The sequence below is a fragment of the Plecotus auritus genome (assembly GCF_963455305.1).
Source record: "Plecotus auritus genome assembly, chromosome: 7".
Lineage (NCBI taxonomy): Eukaryota > Metazoa > Chordata > Mammalia > Chiroptera > Vespertilionidae > Plecotus > Plecotus auritus.
Genome location: NC_137774.1, coordinates 66,524,531 through 66,533,753, shown reverse-complemented (window position 1 = coordinate 66,533,753; position 9,223 = coordinate 66,524,531). Strand labels below are relative to the sequence as shown.

The 9,223-nt window shown below is 43.1% G+C and overlaps 1 pseudogene across 1 annotated transcript; it reads right to left on the bottom strand.

Annotated features, from left to right (window-relative positions):
- Positions 1-1,244: 1,244 nt before the first annotated feature.
- On the bottom strand, positions 1,245-1,650 carry LOC308253024 (histone H3.3A-like; annotated as a pseudogene). The gene has a single exon. The product of its transcript is annotated as a histone H3.3A-like (transcript).
- Between the last annotated feature and the right edge of the window lie 7,573 nt (positions 1,651-9,223).

The window sequence follows — 9,223 nt, the reverse complement described above, 5'->3', positions numbered from 1 at the left end:
TCTTGTGTTCCTCTATTCTGTTTCTGGGTCTCTGTATAATATTTTTTATTTCAGTCAGTGTATGTTTAATTTCTAGTTGGTCCTTTTTCATATCTTCGAGGGTCTCATTATATTTATCGGCCTTTTCTAGGATATTCTTAAAAAGTCTTATAACGGTGGTTTTGAATTCTATATCCAGTCGTTTGTTTTCCTCCATTTCTTTCGTTTGTGATCTGATTCTTTGACCCCGCATTTTTACTTATTCCCTGAGTTGGTAAGGTAGATATTTGTGCTAGGTTTCCAATATGGCCCAGTGGGTCTGCTTCCCCAGTTAACCTGAGGTGGACACTCTTGGTGCACCCCTTTGTGGACTGTGTGTACAGCCTTGTTGTAATTAAGTCTTTATTGTTGTTGGTATCACTGGGAAGAATTGACCTCCGGGTCAGTTGGCTGTAAGGATCAGCTGTGTCTATGCTGGGAGAAGCCCGGTGCTGGAGACAGCCCTATAGAATTAGACTTGCCAAACTGCAATAGCCTCTGTGCTCAGCTTGGATGGGGTGGAGCCTCAGTCTTGGCTTCCTGTCAGCCCCGCCCCTGCGCGCACGTGCGCTTTCAGTCCTCCGCCTTCCCCAGCTCGAGTCTCCGCCTGAGAGTCCAGACTCCCCCCACAAGAGCGTGGGTCCCCAGGGGCTCGCCTGGAACCGGGGTTCACTGCAGTCAGAACTGGGGCTCAGTGCAGTCAGAATCCTCTGACTCCCCTCCACTAGGGAAAGCCTGTGGCAACCCCCGCAGCCTTTGTGCGCACCAGCGCGTGCGCGAGTGCACACTTTCAGTCCTCCGCCTTCCCCGGCTCCCGAGTCTCCGCCCGAGAGTCCAGACTCCCCCCACAAGAGCGTGGGTCCCCAGGGGCTCGCCTGGAACTGGGGTTCAGTGCAGTCAGAACTGGGGTTCAGTGCGGTCGGAGGCTTCCTTCCCCCTTCCGCCAGAGAAAGTCAGCCAGGCTCTCAGCCGCCCTTCCTCTCTGCGCGCACAAAGCCCCTTTGCCGTACCTCCAATTCTCTGTGAGCTTTTCTCCTTCCTTCTAGTTGTAGAATTTTCACTCAGCCTGCTTTCCTGTGGTTCTGGATGGTGTCCGTTCTGTCTTTTAGTTGTAGTTTTGAAATTGTTGTGCTAGGCAGCAGTTTAGGTGTTTACCTATGCCGCCATCTTGGTTTCTCGAGAAGATTTTTTTAAAAGAATGAAATGTTTTCCATCATAGTGGATTCTTAAGCACGTTCTCCAGTTATGCGGCGTGCTAGCTGGATGTCTTTTGGCATAATTGTTACACGTTTGGCATGGATAGCACGCAGGTTGGTGTCTTCAAAAAGGCCAACCAGATATGCCTCACTGGCCTCCTGCAAAGCACCAATAGCTGCATGTTGGAAGCGCAGATCTGTTTTGAACTCCAGAGCAATTTCTCGCACCAAACGCTGGAAGGGAAGTTTGTGAATCAGTTCAGTGGACTTCTGATAACATCTAATGTCACGAAGTACCCTGTACCAGGCCTGTAACGATGAGGTTTCTTCACCCCTCCAGTAGAGGGCGCACTCTTCCCAGCGGTTTTTGTAGCCAGTGGCTTCCTCGGTGCTTTACCCCCGTGGATTTGCGGGCAGTCTGCTTTATAGGAGCCATGGTATAGAGACCTCTTTACTTACCTCCCTTCTCCTTTGGCTGGAGCTCCGTGAGCTGGAGGCAGCGCAGGCATTCGAGAGCGGTTGCGAACACCCAATTTTTTCTTCAATGTCATAGTTTTCTTACTACAGGTCTTTATCGCCTTAGTTAAATTTATTCTTATGTATTTTATTCTTTTTTCATGCAATTGTAAATGATATTTTCTTAAGTTCTCTTTCTGATAGTTCATTATTAGTGTATAAAAATGCAACAGATTTCTGAATATTAATTTTGTATTCTGCTACTTTACTGAATTCATTTATTTTAAAAGGTTTTTTTGTGTGGAATCTTTAGGGTTCTCTCTATATAGTATCTTGTTGTTTTTATAATGGCCATTATAAAAATGAAGTGATATCTCATTCTGGTTTTAATTTGCATTTTCCTAATGACTAATGATGTTGAGCATCTTTTCATTTAGTAGTTCATTTATCTTCTTTGAAAAAAATGTCTAGTCAGATCCTTTGCCCATTTTTAAATTGGGTTATTTGGTTTTTTTGCTATTGTGTTGTATGTCTTATTTATGTATTTTGGAATTAACTCCTTATCAGATATATGCCACAGCTTATTTATCTATTCATATACTGAAGGACATCTTGGTTGCTTCCAAGTTTTGGCAATCTATATATATAAAAGGTTAATATGCTAAGTGCCCCTCCAACTGGTCGCTATGACATGCACTGACCACCAGGGGCTGCCGTGAGGTGCACTGGCCATTTACAAAGAAATAGCACCATGGACCTGGTGCCCACAAAGCAACACTCAGCTTCCCCCAACTAGGACAAAGGCCAGGCCACCACTCTGGAGCAACAGCCCACCAAATCACAGCCTATGCTGCCAAGACCCCATGGCACAAAATGTGGCCCACAGCCCAGCCCAGTCCTGAAACAGTCACTGTAGGTGCCAGGTAATGACGTCACATAGCAATGCCTGGCTTCCTCTCCCTAGCAATAACTAGCCTCCTTGCAGCTTTTTCAGCCCAGGAACATGATTTGCTCTATAGTCAGTTGCAAACATTTTACCCTTTAACCAAATGTCTGAAGCGTTTTCCAGGGCCTAATCTCATTTGATCCTCACAGAAGTCCTGGAGTAGGTACATAGGAGACTCGGTAGAATTCTATTTTCTTTTCATTAGCTGGAAAACAGAGATTTAGAAAGTTTAGAAACTTGACCTGACTGAAAAGAAGTAAGAAATGGTGAACCTTGAAAATGACTTCAGGTTTTCTCACTGCACAGAATATAGTCAAACACTGCTACAGTTAAATATTTTACCCTTTGTTCTCTCTGCATGATCTACAATAATAATCTGCTTCATGTTGATATTTACTGCTGTGTTGCTGATAATTACCTGAAAGAGAAATTGGGGTGCTTCACTGGGCTGGAAAAAGTTTAGCTAAATTAGAAACAGGTCTAATTAAGTAAGTTTATTCTATATATATAAAAGGCTAAGTTATGCGCAATACATATAAAGCTCTCACTGGCTCCAGTCACATGCGTGTGTTTCCCTCTATCATTGTCGATCATGAATTTGGTTGACACTTGTATTATAAAGGGCGAATAGCGATATTCAAATATTTCTCCTAATTAATTTCCTTTCAATGTGCACAAATCCATGCACCGGGCCACTAGTCATGAATAAAACCTCTATAAACACCTGTGAGTAGTTTTTGGATGGGCATATGATTTCAACTCTGTTTCGAGTTACAAAGAGTGTAATTGCTGCTTCCTGTAGTAAAGGTATGCTTACACTTATAAGAAACTACCAAACTGTCTTCAAAGTGGCTGCACTATTTTGCAATCCCACCAGCTATAAATGAGGGTTCTTATTGTTTCACATCTTCAGTATTTGGTACTGTCAGTATTCCAGATTTTGGCCAAATAAATATTTAGTGGTATCTCATTGTTATTTTAATTTGCATTTTCCTGATAACATGATGTTGCACACCTTTTTGTTTTTTTCTCTTTTTTTGGAGTATCTTTTTATATGCATACTTGACATCTGTATGTCTGTTTGATGAGTTGTCTGTCAAGGTCTTTGGCCCATTTTTATTTTTTTAGTTTTTTTATTATTATTTTTTTTTATCTATAAGAGTGTTGTTTTTATTTTTATTTTTTTAAAAATATATTTTATTGATTTTTTACAGAGAGGAAGGAAGAGGGATAGTCAGAAACATCGATGAGAGAGAAACATCGATCAGCTGCCTCTTGCACACCTCCTACTGGGGATGTGCCCACAACCAAGTTACATGCCCTTGACCAGAATCGAACCCGGGACCCTTCAGTGCGCAGGCTGACGCTCTATCCACTGAGCCAAACCGGTTCTGGCGTCTTTAGCCCATGTTTAATCAGCTTGCTTGTTTTCTTATTGTAGAGTTTTAAGAGTTCTTTGTATATTTTGGATAAGTTCTTTATCAGATGTGTCTTTTGCAAATATTTTCTCCTAGTCTGTGGCTTGTCTTATTGCTTGACATTATCTTTCACAGAGCAGAAGTTTTAAATTTAGTGAAGTTCAGATTGTCAATTATTTCTTTCATGCCTTTGGTGTTGAATCAAAAAGTCATCATTATCACATCCAAGGTCATCTAGGTTTTTCTCCTATTTTTCTCTTACCTTCTATTTTTTTTTTAATCTTTAAAAAATATATTTTTATTGATTTCAGAGAAGGGAGAGGGAGAGATAGAAACATCAATGATGAGCCCTGGCTGGTTTGGCTCAGTGGATAGAGAGAGGGTCGGCCTGTGAACTGAGGGGTTCCGGGTTTTATTCCGGTCAAGGGCACATGTCCAGGTTGCGGGCTTGATCCCCAGTGGGGGGCATGCAGGAGGCAGCCGGTCAATGATTCTCTCTCATCATTGATGTTTCTATCTCTCTCTCCCTCTCCCTCCCTCTCTGAAATAAAAAAAAAAAAAGAAACATCAATGATGAGAGAGAATAATTGATTGGCCACTTCCTGCACACCCCACACTGCGGATCAAGCCTGCAACCCCCGGCATATGCTCTGACTGGGAATTGAACCGTGACATCCTGGTTCTTAGGTTGATACTCAACCACTGAGCCATGCCGGCCAGCCACCTACCTTCTATTTTATCCTGTTATCTTATGGAAGTTTTATAGCTTTGTGCCTCACATCTAGGTCTGTGTTCTATTTTAAGTTAATTTTTGTGAAGGGTGTAAGGTCTATGTGGAGATTAATATTTTTGTGGATGTCCAGTTGTTCCAGCATCATTCGTTATAAAGACTATCTTTGCTCCATTGTATTGCCTTTGTTCCTTTGTCAAAGAGCAGTTGACTATATTTATGTGGGTTGACTTATGGGCTCTTTATTCAGTTCCACTGATCTATTTGTCTAGTCTTTTACCAAAATCACACGTCTTGATTACTGCAGCTTTATAGTCTTGGTGTCAGATTATGTCAGTTTTCAATTTTGTTCTCCTTCAATATTGTGTTGGCTATTCTGGGTCTTTTGCCCCTCCATATAAACTTTGGAATCAGTCCATTGATATCCACAAAACAACTTACTGAGATTTTGATTGGGATTGCATTAAATCTATGGATCAAGTTCAGAAGAAAAACTGAAATCTTGATGATATTGAGTCTTTATCATTCATTTTTCATCCAACCAAAATTTCATTTGTAAAGTTGAACCAACAATCTTTCTCACCAGGTTGTTTGAAATGTTTTTCATTAACTTATTAGTTATCTAGAGAGCACTTCAAACTCTGTAATAATGTCCCTGCTCTCAGACAGTTTATCTTGGGTTGGGAGATACACAATAAACAAGCATATAAATAAATTAATAATTTCAGATAAGTGAGGAAAATATGTGCTAGAGTGACTGGCAGTGAAAAGGATACTTAATGCCAGGAAACCTCTCAGAGGAGGCAATGTTTGAACTATGATCTTCATGAAAAGGGAGAAATAGCCATAAGAAAAAAAATTCAGACAACAAAGATGGGAGCAGCAGAAATGAACTTGACGGATGGTTTGGAGAAGAGCATGGTGGCTATAGTATAGTGAGCAAGGGGTAAATGAAGTTAAAAAAAAACAGGCAAGTGTGAATGTCTATAGAGTTATTTTATTTTTTTATAAAATTAGTTTTAAATTTTAAGTATAAAATACATTCTGCGAGGTACATAAATTTTAAATGCACAGCTCAGAGAATGTTTACATCTGTACACACCCTTGGATGCAACCTCATTCAGATCAAGGCATAGAACAGAAGTCAGGGAACTTTTTTTATAAAGTGTGAGATAGCAAATAGTTTAGACTTTGTGGGCCTATGGTTTCAGTTGCAACTGCTCAGCTCTGCTATTGCAGCCGGAAAGAAGCCATAGATGCTATGTAAGTGGATGCACACAGTTTTTTCAACAAACCTTTAGTGAACAGTGAAATTTTAATCACACAGAATTTTCATGCGTCACAAAATACTACTCTCATTGCAATTTTTCCTCAACCACTTGACAATGTAAAAAGCATTCTTAGCTCATGGGCTGTATAAAAATACATAGTAGGCAGGACTTGGCCTTCAGGCCATAGTTTACCGACTTCTTATATAATTCATTTTTAATATCCTCCTTGTACCTCCTCCCAGTAAAATCCCTATCCCCCAAAGTTACTGCTATGATTTTGTCACCATCAATTAATTTTGCCTGCTCTGGAATTTTAAAGAAATGGAATCATATGTATATAGTCTTATTAGAGGCCCGATGCATGAAATTCGTGCATGGGTGCGGTCCCTAGGCTTGGCTGGCGATTGAAGCGTGAGCATCTGGCATGGAAGAGCAAGTACCAGCTGATCTTTGGGCCCTGGGCACCACCTGGGCCCCCGCCCGCGCCCCTTCCCCCCCTCCCGCCTCTCATGGCGCCAGAGATGCAGTAAGCATGGCCAGATACCACGGGCCGGGGTGCAGTGTGGGCCTCTGGGCCTCCCAGTGGTGCCACAGGGAAGCTGGGTGGGCAGCACTCTCTCTCCCAGCTGGCCTTGCAGACCAGCTCCTGTGCGAACCCCCCATGGGGAGCCCAACTGGCTCCTGCGGTCCCTACGGCTGAGGCCTGGCTCACCTTGGAAGAGGCCATGCCGGGACCTGAGCACGGGGCCTTTCCTGGCGCAAGAGCCCTGGTGTCCCTGGGAGGGTAGCAGGTGGAGTGAGAGCGAGCTTGGCGGATACCCCGCATTCTCACCACACCTCCATCCCGTCACTCCTGCCCCCAGGTTGGTCGCCGCCCCCTGGTGGTCAGCACACGCGAGCAGAACTCCCAGTCTCCTAGTCAAGTGGAACAACCGCCTGAGGGGGTAATTTGCATATTAGGCTTTTATTATATAGGAGGTTTGGCTTCTTCAGCTCATCATGTCTTTCCTGTGATGATTTAAGTGGACTAAGATGCCATTTGGAGGTCTTAAGTTTGAGAGCAACATGATCTGATTTACATGAAAAAGACACTCTGGTTGCTGTATGAATAATGCAGTGAAGGGAAATAGGAGTGGAAGTGGAAGCCCAGTTAGGAGTAATCGAAGCAAGAGGTGATGGTGACTGGACCAGGGTAATAGTCATGGAAATAGGAGGTTTGGATTTGAGTTTGAGATCACGTATCCCAGTGGTCGGCAAACCGCGGCTCGCGAGCTACATGCGGCTCTTTGGCCCCTTGAGTGTGGCTCTTCCATAAAATACCACGGCCTGGGCGAGTCTATTTTGAAGAAGTGGCGTTAGAAGAAGTTTAAGTTTAAAAAATTTGGCTCTTAAAAGAAATTTCAATCGTACTGTTGATATTTGGCTCTGTTGACTAATGAGTTTGCCGACCACTGACGTATCCAATACCAGTTATTTTTTTATATTTAGTGCAAGTAGCTCATACTAATTTCCTGAATCTTTCTGAGCCTGGAATCATGAATTCGCATGTATTAACTATGTCTCTATACTCAAAGGGTTAATAATACCTTTTGGAGTGGTGTAGACAGACCATGAATCCACATACAATGCAATCAGTGCTTGAAGAAGCCTAGGAAGCTATGGGAGCCCGAAAGGTGTTATAGCAGGCTGGGGGTGGTCAAGAGAGATCACCTGGGGGTTGTGGCCCTTGAGCTAAATTCTAAGAAGGAATAGTTTAAAGAAGCAGTCGCCAACATTTTGGACCTCATGGACCACCAGTGGTCCACGGACCACCAGTTGGCGACCGCTGGTTTAAAGGATGAAAAGGTATATGGGAAGACCAAATGATGTGAAATCTCATGGAAGTTCAGTGTGGTTCTATGATGAGATCTCATAAATATATGAGCCTGGCCTGGAAAAAGACTTTGAACTGGGTTTAAATGGTTGGGCATTCCACCATTTATTCAATCAAACAACTACTCCTAGGTGCTTCTATGTGCCTTGAGACTCAAGGAGAGGCCTGAGGTAGCAAACTAGAAACCTGTGGGCTGAATCTGACGCTTACTTGTATTTTGCCCCACATTCCTATAGGATCACTGGAATAGTGTTTTTAACGGTGGCTGTTCTTTAAGACAGAATATATGGTCTCCTGTTCTTCACATTCCTCTTTTGCTTCTCTTCACCTTATTTACACTACTTCCTGGCCCTTTTAGGTTTTTGAGTTTTCATCCCCTGGTTTTTGTTGTAAGTAAAATAGGACTTCAAGTCAATGACACAGAGAGAATGATCAACATTTGAATAGGGAAGAGCTAACCTAAGTAGATGAAGAGGAGATGAGAGCTTTATCAGGGCTTCCTAATCTGACTCCTAGGGTGGACTTTAGGTGGTGCAATTAAAAATATATATTTATTGATTTCAGAGAGAGGAAGAGGGAGAGAGAAACATCAATGATGTGAGAGAATCAGCAATTAGCTGCCTCCTACAGGGGATCGAACCCAAAACCTGGGTATGTGCCCTGGTGTGGCTCAACCACTGAGCCACACCAGCCAGGCAGGTGGTGCAATTTGTGAGTGTGAGCATCCTTGTGACTTAGACTGCTTGGCTATGAATCTTGGCTTTGGGCCCCGTCACTGGTTAATATATAAGCCTCAATTCATTTGTAAAATGGGTGTATTGTTAAGATTAAATGAGACAATTCATGTATAAAGTGGCCTTAGTAGAAATTAACTGTTGTTATTATTATTCTATTATTCTATTCTGGGTTTAGGGTATCGATTTTCAAAGGGGTTATTAACCTAGAAGTTGGCGAACAGATGGCACAGGGGGCTATCTGGAATACCACCCTTCTGTAAAACGAAGCAGCTCTATGTTAAGTGGATTGCAGTGGGAATCCGGAGACCCAGGCTCTATTGTTAACTTGTTGAAAGTACCTGACAAATTGCTTCAGCTTTCTGGGTAATCTATTAAAAGGGGGGAACTGGTTCAACTTGGCAGCCGCAACGCAGCCCAGTGGCAGCTTCAGTGAGGGAGGGTAGACATTCTGCCGCGGGGCAAGCGCGGAGCCTCCAGGCCAACTACACCTCCCAGCCTGCTTTGCGCTTCGGACAGCGCCCTACGCTAAGCGCACGCGAGCCTCTCCGCATTTCCAACCTCCAGTTACCGTCTCTCGC